This window comes from Sorex fumeus, unplaced genomic scaffold, assembly GCF_029834395.1.
Source record: "Sorex fumeus unplaced genomic scaffold, SorFum_2.1 ptg000033l, whole genome shotgun sequence".
Taxonomy (NCBI): Eukaryota; Metazoa; Chordata; class Mammalia; order Eulipotyphla; family Soricidae; genus Sorex; species Sorex fumeus.
The window spans coordinates 2,288,212-2,303,576 of record NW_026606090.1 but is presented as its reverse complement, the minus strand read 5'-3'; positions in this window follow the sequence as shown (position 1 = coordinate 2,303,576).

The following is a 15,365-nucleotide window of genomic DNA, read 5'->3' as shown; positions in this document are numbered from 1 at the left end:
AGATTATCCATGACTTCAACTCAAATCTCTTCGATAGCCATGTCCACTTGCTGACATACCAAATTCCACAGGATGGATATGTCGTTCCCAACGTTCTCCCTTCCGAAATCCAACACACCATTTCGTCGGTAAGGAAACAAACAGCACCCGGCCCAGACAAGATCAGACCTGAACACCTGAAGAACCTGCCGTCAGTACTCATCAATACACTGGCTTGGCTCTTCACTCGCTACCTGTCTGAATGCAAGGTTCCGTCCCAATGGAAAACCAGCAGGACCGTATTACTGTTCAAGAAGGGAGGCATCCATGACATTGGCAACTATCGCCCGATCTGCCTATTGTCTGTCATCTACAAGTTGTTCACTCGAGTCATCCTAAATAGGATTGGCAGAACACTAGATGAAGGACAACCATGCGAGCAAGCAGGCGACCATATCCACACAATAACCAAGCTCATTGAGGTTTCTCGGGAGTTCAAGATGCCGCTCTGTTTAACGTTCATTGATTTAAAGAAGGCCTTTGATTCTGTTGAGACGGAAGCGGTCATTGAAGCCCTAGCCAATCAGGGCATTCAAGCCCAATACATCAGGATCCTCTGTGAGCTGTATTACGGATTCACTACCAGGATCTCACCATTCTACAAAGAAGTGATCATTAATGTCAAGAGAGGGGTGCGGCAGGGTGATACCATTTCACCGAAACTCTTCAGTGCCACCCTCGAGAACATCATGTGACCACTGGAATGGGAAGGAATGGGAGTGAAGATAGATGGTCGCCAACTACACCACCTCCGCTTTGCTGATGACATTGTTTTAATAGCACCAAACATCAGCCAAGCAGCACAAATGCTGGCCGAATTTGACCGTGAGTGTGGAAAGGTAGGACTACAGCTGAATCTTACGAAGACAATGATTATGAGAAACAGCCTTGTTCCTCACGCCCCATTCGCTCTCAATGGAACGACCATCTCCGAGTGCAACAGCTATGTGTACCTAGGTCGAGAGGTCAACATGACAAATGACCTGGCACCCGAGCTGCGCAGGAGGAAGAGAGCGGCTTGGAACGCCTTCAAGAACGTACAAGAAATAGCTAAGAGGACGAAGAACCTCCGGCTCCGGGCACATCTCTTTGATTCCACTGTTCTTCCTGCATTAACATATGCCTCAGAGACCTGGGCCCTACGCAAACAAGATGAGAACGCTATTCAGGTCTCCCAAAGAAGAATAGAAAGAGCTATGCTTGGAATATCACGTTTCACTCAAATGAGAGAAAAAATCCGGAGTTCTGACATCCGTCGACTATCAAGAATCAGGGACGCTGTCTCATTTGCCATGGTGTCGAAAATCAGATGGGCTGGTCACGTAATGAGATTTAAAGACGACCGCTGGACTAGAGCTGTTACCGACTGGATTCCAGGGGATGTCAAAAGACCGCGTGGCCGCCCACCTTCCAGATGGTCAGACTTCTTCGTGAAGATCATGAACGATCGGTTTGAGGCCCTTCATGTTCCCGGAGCGAACAGATGCCATTGGGCTATACTAGCACGCGACAGGGAGAAATGGAGACGTTACTGGCGCCCGCTCGAGCAAATCAACGACTAACAGGAAGTTAAGTGATTAAGTGATTTAAGTGAGCCAACATTTATAACTTATTATTAATCGAAGTCCATATGTTTCTGATATTTTCTTCATTTTTATTTAATGTCCTTTTTATTTTCTAGAATCTTATCCAAGACACTACATTTAATCAACACATCTCTGAGATACATCTTGAATATGCTCATTTCTCACATTCTTAAGTGTCATTTTATGACAGTTTTGATCATTTTAAGAGTGCTAATCAGGTCATTTGTAGAATGGTTCTCAATTTGGAATCTGTCTGCTGAATTTCTTATGACTAAGTTGAGATTTTGAGTTTGGAGGCTCAGAGAACCACAAATGTAAAGGATCATTTTATCTCATCATGTCAGTGTATTCATGTCAGGTCTCCCAATGACGTATCACTGTCAACTGTGACCTAGCTATCTGTCTGAGAGAAGAATTTTCAGGTTTCTCTATTGTCTTTCCTCTTACTTTTCCATGCTTCTGTACTGCTGTGCTTTGAAAGGAAATCCCTGTGCAGAGTCCATTTGAGGAGAAAAGAGCCAGGTTCCTTCCAGTCCTGCTCAGAGAGGTGTCTTTTCTTCTCTGTTTATTAATACTTGATTCCCATGTCTGACCAAACATATCGATAAGCCCATGTAGTAAAATTCATTATCATAAGTATTATCATAAGTATAAGAATGACTTGTGTATATCTACTTTACACTTTGGGGTTAAATCCAAAGCTACGTTAAATATGTATTTGTTAAAAAAGTTCTAGGATTCACCATTGGGAACTTTTCCTCTGGACTGCTGATTGCCTTTAGCAGGATCCCAGAGAGCTAGCTCTTTCCTGCTACTGTATGAGGATTCAGTCAGAAATTGTGACCTGTGACCCTTCAGAGGACCGCCCTAGAACTAGACCTGCTGGCGACCAGATTTAGAACGTTCTTTTAGAACTGTGAAAAATAAATTTCCATGCTCATAAAACACCCATACAGTATGGTCTTGTGACAACCTGCACACTTTAAAGCATAAGTTAAGATTTGGGTTTCTGCTGTGTTTTTTGTTACTAGGGTGTCCCTTCATCAAGATTCTCTCAGCAGAGAGAAGTTCATTTGTATGTATTAATGGATATATGCATATTGACAATTTTCTCTATGTGAAATCACTTGTACCTATATTGCAATGAACATAAGTCTCTACTGGAATCTATAACTCTCTAAGAATATGACATGGAACATTCTGACTGCTTCGTTTATCATGAAACTCCCTTTCCAATGGTGAGAAAACCACTGTCCTCCACCTGCCATACATTTACATCATTGTACAGTGTACCCATATAGCAACGCCAGAATGGCTAAAAATTATCCCCATGGAAAACAACTTTACCAACTGGACTACAGTATTCATGTACAGATGCTTTCCCTCTTATTCCTATGAGCTTCATTAATTTCCAAAGTGAATAGCTCAGCACCGCCCTATAGATGAGTGGATAAAAAATACTGCAGTGTACAGACATAACATAATACTAACCAGTTATAAGAAAAGATGAAATCTTGCATCTCCTTACACTTGGATGAAATCGGAGGTTGTCGTATTAAAAGCAATGAAGGACAAATGTTGAATGATCTTTCTTATATGTGGAATACAAAAACAAAAGCAAAGGGAATAGACAACAGCTAATAAAAATAAATCCTGAGATTCTGCCAGTAAGACTGAGTCTGCCCAGCAGAGTGGTTGGGGATGTGATTGAGAAGGGACCTAAAAACAAAGGTGCAGGGATGTTGGCACCCTGCTGGTGAGAGTGGTACAGCAATATTGTATGATTAAACCATGAATATTAACACTACTATAAATCACAATATCTCAACAAAAATCTACAAGGGAAGTAAAATTATAAATATATAGAAAATTGAAAAACCACAACTTAACACTACAACTTTCAAGTGCTGTATTTGAACATTTAAATGAAATGGCAAATTGTAAGGGGCTATATACATTGAAAATCTAACTTAGGAAAAAATAGGAAAACTAAGTAGGGCACAATCAATAAATAAAAATAATTAGTGTCCATGGACTGGAGCAATAGCAAAGCGGGTAGGGTGTTTGCCTTGCACGTGGTCAACCTGGCCAACCCAGGTTCTATTCCTCCACCCCTTTCGGAGAGCCTGGCAAGCTATTGAGAGTATCTCGCCTGCATGGCAAAGCCTGGCAAGCTACCCATGACGTATTCGATATGCCAAAGACAGTAACAACAAGTCTCACAATTTGCTATGAGACGTTACTGGTGCCCACTCGAGGAAATCGATAAACAATGGGAGGATAGTGCTACAGTGCTAGTGTCCATAGTGCTCCAAAGGATAATGGAACCAGATGGCTCACAGGTGTGTTCATCAAATACTCAAGAAGCCAATAACTTCTAATATCATATAAATTGTTCCTGAAGATAGAGAAGAAAAGTTTCTCAGTTATTTTGTGAAGCAGAGATAACCTTTATAATAAAAAACAAAAGCACTATAAGAAAGATAAATTAGAAGGTAATTCTCATTCTAGGAATGAAAGAATAAATCCAAGATGAATAGCTTATGATTATCATAATATTCTATATATAGCTTTGTAAATAGCTTTTATACTCTGCACAATTATATAAAATAATATTTTTAAATGCATATAAAATTAGGACCAGATGTTGATATTAGCTGTATATTTTATCTTCCCCCAAATGCAGATACAATATCATTTTTCATACACTCTCAAAAATTATTTTCCAATTCTAATGTACTCCTCTATGATCCTTTGATGATAGCATCATTTTACTTTTGAACAGTCATTTAATTTAACCAGAATCTGGAATGAGCACGAAATGGGAATATGAAAGACATTTATTCCAGCTCTCTTCAGAGGAAAAGGTCATGACATTTAATTCCCATATGATCTAGTGCTGAACCTGATTCTGGACCCCCTTTCATGCCTGCCATTGTGTTACATCCCCAGACACCCTCTGAACACTTGCAACATGCAAGGGAGAAAGCTCAGGGTGGCTTAAAGATGTCTGTCATTTTCACCTAAGACAGAGCTGTTAGGGAGTTATTGGTGCAAATCAGACATTTCTAGCCTAGCACTCATGGAATATAAAATAACATAATATGAGACTGACTGACACCCAAGGACAGTAGACACAAAGGCCAGGAATATTGCTCCATAATTGGAAGCCTGTCTCATGAGCTGGGGGAGAAGGCAGCTGGAATAGAGAAAGTATCACCAAGTCAATGATGGTTGGAGGAATTGCTCGGGATGGGAGATGTGTGCTGAAAGTAGATAAAGGACCAAACATGATGGCCTCTCAGTATCTGTATTGCAAACAATAATGCCCCAAAGTAGAGAGAGAGAGAGTATGGGGGAAATTGTCTGCCATGGAGGCAAGGGGAGGACTGGGATGGCAGGGGTGGGGGGATACTGGGGACATTGGTGGTGGAAGATGTGCACAAGTGGAGTGATGGGTGTTTGATCTTTGTATGGCTGAAACTCAAACATCAAAACTTAGTAATTGTTGCTCATGGTGCTTCAATAAAAAATTAAAATAAAAAAATACATCTTTAGTCTCACCCCAAATGAGAAACTATGGTTGAAACACATATAGAACAAAAATTTACTTTGAATGGATTTGGCTTCCACTCTCATTAGATTAACTGACGGTAAAGGTTTATGGGGTGACTGTTAAAGAGATTCTGGAGAATGACCTGATTTTAATGCCACATTTTGGTCACATGGACCCACTGGCAGTTTCCACATAGAATGACAGCTTTACTTGAGAAATGTCAACTTGATTATATGGAGCCGAAATACAAATCATCCCCCAAAGCATTCAACATAAATGTTAACATAAAAATCACTTAAACTGGGATTTAGCAATGTTTCTTTAAACTAACATTTGATTATATTCTTCGAGTTAGGTGCATTAGCCCTTAAGCCATATTCCATATCAAGGGTGAACTCTTCCCAAAAGAAATTGATGACTCTAAAGAAGGAGACAAGGTCTGGAAATATTTTACTTGTGTGAAAGAAAAAAAATTCTGACACTTGCTAAAATGGTAGGGCAGATTTTATTTAAAACTGAAAGTGTTAGGACTACTACATCAAGGGTTTCCAGGAGTGGTGAGAGATTGGGCTCAACTCCAACTACAACAATGAGAAGTGAAGATTTATAGCCTAGGAGCAGGGTAGCAGAAGGGATCAGGAGATGAAGTGCTATTCAAGTTTGGTCATTCTTACCAAAAATACCTGAAGGATCCTCGAGAAAGGAAGAGAAAGGTGAGGGTGAAGAAGTTCGGTCAGTTAATGGAGAGTTCTCAGGTATGCAATGTGGGGGCTTCTGGCAGAAGTGACTCAGTGGTATTCTTGTAAAACTGGGCCCTAGAAGACTAGACCCTAAAGATATGGTTTTTAAAAAATACTTATTTGTTTTGTTTTTGCTTTTTGGGTCACACCTGGCGATGCTCAGGGGTTACTCCTGACTCTGAACTCAGGAATTACTCCTGAGGTTCTTGGGGGGGCCACACGGATGCTGGGAATCGAACCGAGGTTGGCTATGTGCAAGGCAAACGCATTACCCGCTTTGCTATTGCTCCAGCTCCAAAGACGCAGGTTTAAATGGTACAGCTGAGTCTGAACAGTGTTAGGTCAAGGAGAGGCTTTGTACTTATTGGGAAAGGAAGTGCAAGGGGTCTAACGGAAGGGATGGGATACAGCATGGAAGGGGTACAGGCCAATGCTGTCTATTTATACTGATACAGACTAGATATATCTGAGGAGAATGTCTGGGAAGAACCAATTTTAAAGAGAAAGATCATGCTGATGTGGATTATAGATCAAAATGCCAAGTTAAAAAAAAGTCAGTTCCAAACTGTGTACTTAGTACAATTCCATATATGATCAGAACAAATGTGTTCATAAATATTAGTTTATGTATAGAGAGGAAGAAAGCATGGGAATGTAAACAAAACTGATAAAAATAGCTTGCTTTGGGGTGGGGATGTAGTTCAGTGATAGAATTCAGGCTTCATATGTATAAAGGTCTTGGGTTTTAAAAAAGTCCATTTTTCTGGGAATGAAATTAGAGTGAAGTCTCAAGTCTTGTGTTACATATTTTAGTAATATTGTAATATTGTAATATTCTTTAGTTGTAGGATCTATACCCAACCATACTCTGGGACCATCAGAGTGACTCCAATGTGCTCTGGAAATCAAAGGGATCTAGCCCAGCTAGGCACGAGTTCGAATTCTACCACTTGAACAATTTCTCAGAAATGTAAGGGTGGTTTTTTTTTTTTTGCTTTTTTAGGTCACACCCAGTGATGCTCAGGGGTTACTCCTGGCTCTACACTCAGGAATTACTCCTGCTGGTGCTTGGGGGACCATATGGGATGCCGGGGATTGAACCTGGATTGGTTGTGTGCAAGGCAAATTCAACTGCCCTACCCACTGTACTATCGCTCCAGCCCCAGTTGTTTTATTTTTGTTCTGTTTGAAAGCCAGTTATAAAAGAGTTTAGGGGGCCCCTTATGGCAATGCTCAAGGAATCATACTATGCTGGGAATCAAATTTGGTGCTCCAGCCCTTCGTGCTATATTCCTGGATTATCATTATTTTTCCCCTGTAATGAGGAAGAAACCACTTCAAAAGTGGAAAGGGGGCAGCAGGTCCCTCACACTTCCCAAACGTAGACCTAGAAAGAGTTCAACCAAAGTTTATCACCAGAATTCATGCCTACCTTGCCAGTGCACACCTTACCCACCATAAGGCACTACCTGAATCCTAGTTGTCAGCTCCTCTTTCCCCATACAAGCCACAGATGTCACTAACTTTCAACCTAAAACTCAGTCATTAGTGGGCAACTCCTGAAGTGTCAAGTCCTCAGGAAAAATCTGTGCAAAACAGAGATTTTAAGTGATGGGGAGAGTATCAAAAGCAAATACTCAATGTGCTCACCAAGCAAGCTCTCAATTCAGTAAGACTCCAACCATTCTTCCAAGTAAATTCATCCCAGTGTTTTGCATAGAAAAAGCAATTAGAGAATCTTGCAGGGAACAAGAATAATTCGTGTTCATGGCAGGGAACAAGAATAATTCGTTCTGGTGCTGGTTTTATCATAACCCCAAGTATCTGACAAAACTTTGTGATGTGGAAGAAGTTATTAACTTCTCTGACCCTTTGTACATCAGTACAATGCAGAAAATAATTTTTAAAAAGTATAATATATGTATATATATCATAAGGGAACTTTGCTTAGGTAATAACTCTTATATTAGAAACTAATATATAATGAAGTCCCCAAAAATGTGTTATTAGCAGAACAAGGTATGTCATATCAAAACAAAAACACCAAGAGAAAACTCTGCAAATGTTAAAACACAATGTTTATTGGTATCATATTACAGACACATTATAGCAGATGTAAGCATCACAGCAACTTTTACATAAGACCATACATCAGCAACTTCCCAGCAAGGGTGACATGGAATAGTATAAGACAAAATTAAAGAGGAATACTTCTATACAGTAAGTACTTCTATATTAGCAACCCTTTTTGAATGACTTCTTTATGTTTTCCCATTCTCCACAGTGATCCATGCTGAGTATCATTTGTTTCTAAAAGTCTGGACTAGGTTTTGAGTACATTTGAATTCTGTCCCCCCAGGTTTTTTTTTTTTACCAACCCAGTACTGCTTTGTTCTCCTCTGGTGAAATTCTGCTTCTCTGAAAAGGGGTCAGACTCATACAAGTGCAAGTATGAAGCCATCTGCATTGTGAGCGAGATGAACCCAGACAGGACTCACTCTGTGACCTTGAGCACATTAGGCAATTTCTTGATTCTTCAAGTTCCTTGCCTTTTCAATGAGAAAATAACAACTGTCTTCATCTCAGGGTCGTTCTGAGGATTGAATAATGATATTTCAAATTCCTGGCACTCACTGTGTGCTTAACGGTGGTTAGTTTCTTTGCTTTCCCAAAAAAAGAATCTGAGAGATCATCACCCTTCTCATTTTGCAAATAAGAGAACTTAGTTTGCTGGGAAAGGGTGGTGTGGGGAGGGGGGTGGGAAACATGTGCAAGGCCCCAATCTTTCAACTGTTGTCCTTTCTCTTATTACTCTGGTGGAGAAGAGGAAACAGTGGAATCAGAAAGGATTCTTTTCCTCTTTTTAATATAGGTAAGCCACCAAGAGATATTTCAAGTAGGAGTAACTTTTATGAAATGCAATAAGCAGTCTAAGAACTGTTTTAAATCCTCAGATATTAAAAACAGAAGTTCTGTTCTTCCAAGATTTCCATAGCAGAACATAAGTATTTTGTATGCTTTGGCACCAAAAACTCCAGAACTGAGAAATTATCTGCACATTTCAACTTAGGCCTCCTGGAATGCTTTGCCCATGGAGTTGGCAAAGGAGCTGGCCTGCAGTATTGAGTGGGGTCTGGTGTGGAGAGCATACAGCTGGGTGAAAAGCACAGCTCTCTGCTTTCAGTCTAGGAAACACACAAAAAAAAGGCCAGCAATTCAATATAAATGCCATGAATCTTACCCTGATTTTCTCTGTCTTCTTTTCCCCATACCTAAAGAAAACTTATGGGTAACCCAAGAGAACCTTTGTCATGTACATGTTGAAAGACAGGAAAAATTGGGCAGCCTACAATTTTGATGTTGGCCTCTTTACTTGAGAAAGAATGGCAAATTTTATTCAGTGGGAAGGAGATATTCTATACTGCTATTTAAAACAATTGGCCAAAAAGGCCTGTTATTTCTTTAAAGGCATGCTTTAAAAGTGATATGTTTACCGAAATAAAACTGGTAGAATTTTATTTGGTTATTTTTAAAAGATATGCCGCCTCCACTCCTCTCCTCTTCTCTCCCTCATATTTACTTCTCTAAATAAAGATCTTAAAAGATCCAGGTCACTCAGGCAACTGTGTGGAGGCCACAATCCATGGAAACTCAACCACTGGAAGTGAGCCATATCTCTGACTCAATCCAATGTTCTGGGCAAATTGCTCCTTCAGTTAACGGTATCTACTGCTAAAACTATTAAGTGGTTAAGACACAAGGTAGTCCTCATACAGTATAAATCTACAGAAGGGCACAAAGTGGGTCAGACACATGCAGGGTCCTATAAAACTTCTGTGACATGTTACGGCAGCAAAGTGCTTCCAGCAACAGCCTGTAAGTCTGGTGGCTTTTGTGGAAATTCTCCAGCCTATGTGATAAAAGTAGCTAATACGTTGATCATGTTTAACAGTCCTGCCTTCGTGTTATAGGAAGAAGCAGATGCAACAGCAAAACCTCTAAATCTTGTATGTATTAGTAGACTTGATACTATTTAGTCTAAACAATCTTTCTCAGGAGCAAAACTCTATCAGTTATAAGTATAGATATTGTGTGTTCTTGTCAAGTACATCTTAAAATAACTATTTATACAATCTAGTGCCCAGAACTACTATAGATAAGAAGAGGCTATTTGAAATGCTGGAGAGATAGTACAGCAGTTAGGGCACTTGCCTTGCACATGGCTGACCCAGGTTTGATCCTTTGTGTCCCATATTATCATTCAGGTCTGGTAGGGGTGATCCCAGGTTTGATCCTTTGTGTCCCATATTATCATTCAGGCCTGGTAGGGGTGATCCCTGAGTACAGTAGAAAGTAAGCTCTGAGCACTGCTGAGTGTGGTCCCCAAACTAAGAAAAGTAAAAACAAATCTAAAAGGGTATTTGATTATTTCCAAATTAAAACAATTTAACTGGATATTAGCAGGTATTTATGCAAATAAGGAAGAAACTGGAAACACTTGGAAAATGCTTCTCAACAGCAGTTTCTGATAACAATATCAAAACAGAGCAGCACATTTATAACATATCTCTAGATATCTTTTTTTATTTTCTAGGTTTTTCTGTCTGAATCTCAACACCCATAATAAGAATCAGTCCTCTATGAATTATTTGGTTTGTACTTTTTGTCTCGATTGAAAATTTAGGAAAATGTTAGGGGGGGAAGTATTTCAAATTCTGAAGTCTTGTGACATAACCACATTTTGTGGGGAGGTAGGGTGGCAGTTCAATAGTCCCTCACTTAAAGCCTCTAGACTGTAATTCTAACAAGCTTCAAGATGTCTCATACTTTCTGGAAATATCTATTCTGTCGAAAATGGAATGATGAGTTATATTCATTCTTCTTTTTTTAAACTGAATCTTTTTTTCTAGTACATTGTGCATTTTCTGTATTACTTCCTTACCTAACAGTTGTGAGATGGCCATAGGTATCAAACACTTCCACCTTAGAACCAATTTTTTTTGTAGTATCAATAAAGAGTCTTCTATTTCTTTGACCCCTTGAAATAATATTTTAAAACACCTTTGAAACAGCTATACGGGCATACAGACAAAGCAAATCTAAGTAATTTCATCTTTAACTTTAATTACTAAGAGCGTTTCCAAGAGGTTGAGGAGGGGGTGGAGGATTGTAAATAAATAGAGCTGAAAGTAATTTTGCCCTGATTAACCGTTCCTAGAAAAGAGGATGTCTATCACTTTGATATAGTTTTAATCGAAAGATGATGATCAAGACCAACTTTTGACTGTAAAGTCAAATATAAGACAAAATCTTCAAATCATAAAGCTATACTATATTTCTCACTTCTGTTGATCTCTCTGGATTTACAAAGAAGAGTGCTGAAACTATACTACTTTCCTTCATGTTGATTTCCTCTCATTCTTTCTGTCTTGCCCACTTCCTAATTTCAAAACAACAACAAAGCTCAAATCCTAAACTACTATTTTTTTACTAAATTTCTCTAGGGACAATACAATAATGAGTGTGCCTGATGCTTCCCAGGTCCTTCAGACAACTACAGAGGACAGCTGAAATCTGCCAGTAGTCACTTCACTCAGTCCTGGAGAAAAAACCAAAGTCAAGTTTCCAGCTGATTTTATATTTATCACACCATATCAAAATAAGGAAGAAATTGTCTGGAGGTGCTCCAAGGGACCTCCTTCTTCAAATTATATATTAGTTTTTGTTGTGTTTTGTTTTCTTCTGTTTTGCTTTGAAGTCAGCCAGGGAAGAGAGACAAGAAGGGAAGGAGAATTAGATGATCGCTCAGAAAAGATCCGGAATGGTTTGGAGGCCACTAAATCCCTTGAATTACAATAAAAATACATGCCTGCATGGTTAGAGATTCATTGAACCCCTTGAATTTTGATTAAAAAATATGCCTGTGTTGCTGGGTCTATGGAAGCTTTAATTCTAGTTTTTTGAGAAATTCCCATATTGTGAGACAAGGACAGAAGGAAAAGGAGGATTGGTCCTGGTTGAAAGCCTGCCTCGGTTGCTGGGGGGAGAAGGCAACTGAGACAGAGAAGGAACCACTATGGCAATGAGAGTTGGAAATGATCACTCTGGATAAGAACTGCATGTTGAAAGTAGATAAATGAACAAACATAATATCCTCTCAGTATCTGTATTACAAACCAGAATGCTCAAAAGGGTGGGAGAGACAGGAAATGAGAGGGAGAAAGAGAATGAGAAAGAGAGAGAATGAGAGAGAGAGAGAGAGAGAGAGAGAGAGAGAGAGACAGAGACAGAGACAGAGAGAGACAGAGAGAGAAGAAAAGGGCTCGGCAGGTTGGGGGGTGGGGCGTGGGAGGTGGTAGGAGTGAAACTGGGGTTATTGATGGTGGGAAATGTAAACTGGTGGAGCATTGAGTGCTAAAACATTGTATGACTGAAACCTGATCATGAACAGCTTTGTAACTGTATCTCATTTAAAAAAGCAAAATAAAACTATGTGCAAACCTGCATGCAACATACATGTTTTCATAGAAAATCTCTGTACATTACAATCAAGAACCATTATTCTGACTTCAACTCTAAAATTTACCAAAGTAATTTCTGATATTTTTGTTGTTCATTTTGGTTTGTGGGCCACACCCAGTAGAACTCAGGGCTCAGTATTGGTTCTGTTCTCGGGATCACTGCTGTCGTATTCAGGGAATTGAATGGGTGGCAGGGATTGAACCCAGGTTGGCTGTGTGCACGGACACCTGCTATACTATCTTTTCAGCCCTTTTATATATTCTTATACAGGGGCTCATATATAATTTTTTAATTGAGCTCACTTCATTTCACTTTACAGAATACTAAAACTAAATACTAAAAACTGTTATGTTTAAATGAATTCTTCAAATAAAGAATGCCCATGTCTTTTCCAGCAGTTTAATGCATTCTTCAATGTGTATTTTTTAAAAATCAGCTATCATGGAAGCTTGCCTCTCGAGCAAAGGGAAGAAGGCAGCTGGAATAGAGAAGGGATCACTAAGAAAACGATGGCTTGAGGAACTGGTCGGGATGGGAGATGTGTGCTGAAAGTAGATAAAGGACCAAAAATGATAACCTCTCAGTGTCTGTATTTCAAACCATAATGCCCCAAAGTAGAGTATGGGGAATGCTGTCTGCCATGGAAGCAGGGGGAGAGTGGGAAAGGGGGTTTGTGTGTGTGTGTGTGGGGGGGTGAACCGGAGATATGGGTGGTGAGGAATGTGCGCTGGTGGAGAAACGGGTGTTTGATCATTGTGTGATTGTAACCCAAATGTGAAAGCTTTAACTATCTCATAGTGATTCAATGAAATTTTAAAAAATCAGTTATCTGATAAAGAATATTGTCTATTATAATCTTTTGTAGTTTCTGATGAGCTTTAGATTAAAAAATGACAAGGCTAGAGCTGGGGAGACACTTCAATGGACCAGAGCAACACTTTCCATGACAGAGCTCTGGGTTCTATTCCCAGCACCACATGGTCCCCTAACGCCACCAGGAGCGAGACTGGGCTGGGAGTAGTCTCTGAGTTCCACAAAAACCAAATTTGTATGTCCATGTATAAGTGTGTGGTGTGTGTTATGGGTTGTGTTATTAATAAAGCAATTACAGTGTTGTAATACTGCTCTTATAATCTCAAGTTGGTGCAGCATGCAAACCTATGGGTAATTACTTTTCTCTCTGATAGTAAGAAAATAACTGAATTTTTTGACAGGTTTGTAGTTGATAGGTATAGCTTATATACATTGCTTTAAGGAAATCTTAAATTTCTTGAAGAAAAAGTTGCTTTGGGCCTGGAAAATAGCAAGGAGTTGGAGCACACATTCTGCATGCAGGTCTAGTTTTCAGCCTCACATAGATCCCAGAGCAGTGCCAGATGTGGCCCCAAACATAACAACAACAACAACAAAACATAGAAAGGGCAAATTTTTTAAAACAAATCATTTCAATAAGAGAAAAGACTTTCTTTTGGAAAATATTGCTTCAGTACTTTTATTTCTCCTAAGGAATATGTGATTTATATTCTGGTGAAGATATTGGAGTCTGGGCAATCCAATAAGATAGATGCTTCACATAAGATAACTTAATTTTTATTTCTTGGGTCTTAAATTTCTTTTTGTACTTAAAAAACAAAGATAGTGAACTTGAACTAAATATCCTCAAAGATTCCTCCTACCTTAATATGGCTATCCTTCCTAGTATTTTTATTAATTTAGAATAATCTTTTTTCTCCTGAGTTCACATAAATGCTCCTAAAATCCAAATGCATTACTACATAGAATATTTGGTTTTTTTAATCATTTCTTTTCTCTTTATTTATGAGTGATAAATTTTACAATGTGTACTAAATTTTTCTATAACTTAAAAATGTCAAATTTCACTGGGGCTATGAAAGAATTCTCCAGGCTATGTAGAAACCAACATCACAGCTGTCTGAAAAGTCAGCTTGGTTAAGTTAACTTGGCCTGGTTCCCAGGGTTTTCCAGGCATTAAGCAATATCTGAGAATTAAGTTCATCACCTTCAGAAGCTGCACTAACTCGCTGAATCACTGTAGCCCCATTCAGCACATTGCTCTATCATAATGTATATGGGAGTAATATGAGAAAGTTGATTCTCCTTCCAAAGGCACCACATTCATAACTGAGGATATAACATCTCTGGGATGCTGTCAATTTAACATTCTTCTGCTAAAATTGATTGGCTACATGACTGTTGGATACATGTTTTTAAAAATGTTAAGAATATATAATAAAATTCTCCTTTTCTTCGGGGGTGGGGGTGGGGGGTATTGGGACACACCAGTAGTGCTTGGGGCTATGTAGTACCTTGGACTGAGCCAGCATCAGTTACATTCAAAGGAAGCACATAAACCCCTTTTGGCGGAGATGTATTACAATTATTTAAATGCTTCACTATTTTGTATACACTTGCTCAATTTTGTTCTGATACCTAAACAGAAGAGTTGTATAATACATTTCCAAGGGGACACTTTTTTTCTAAGGTAAGTAGAATACCTTTCACAGGAAAATCAATTGTTTTACCTGAGCCACAGTGAACATATACTACACAGGAAAGCTGCTGATACAAGACCCCCCTATGGAAGGGGGGCTTCAGAGGTCATTGTACATGTTAAAAAATTTTATATGTCTTGGACTGGAGAGATAGTACAGCAGGTAGGGCATTGGCTTTGCATGCAGCTGACCTGGGTTCAGTCCCAGCATCCCATAGGGTCCCCTGAGCACTGGCAGGAATAATTACTGAGTGCAGAGCCAGTAGTAACCCCTGGGCAATTCTGGGTGTGGCCCCACAACAACAACAAAACTTTTATCTGTCCTCACTGTGGTCACAGAAACATGCTGTCATTTAGAATGATACCATAGCAGTCTACAAAGACCTATGGCTCATTGTTGATATTATGCA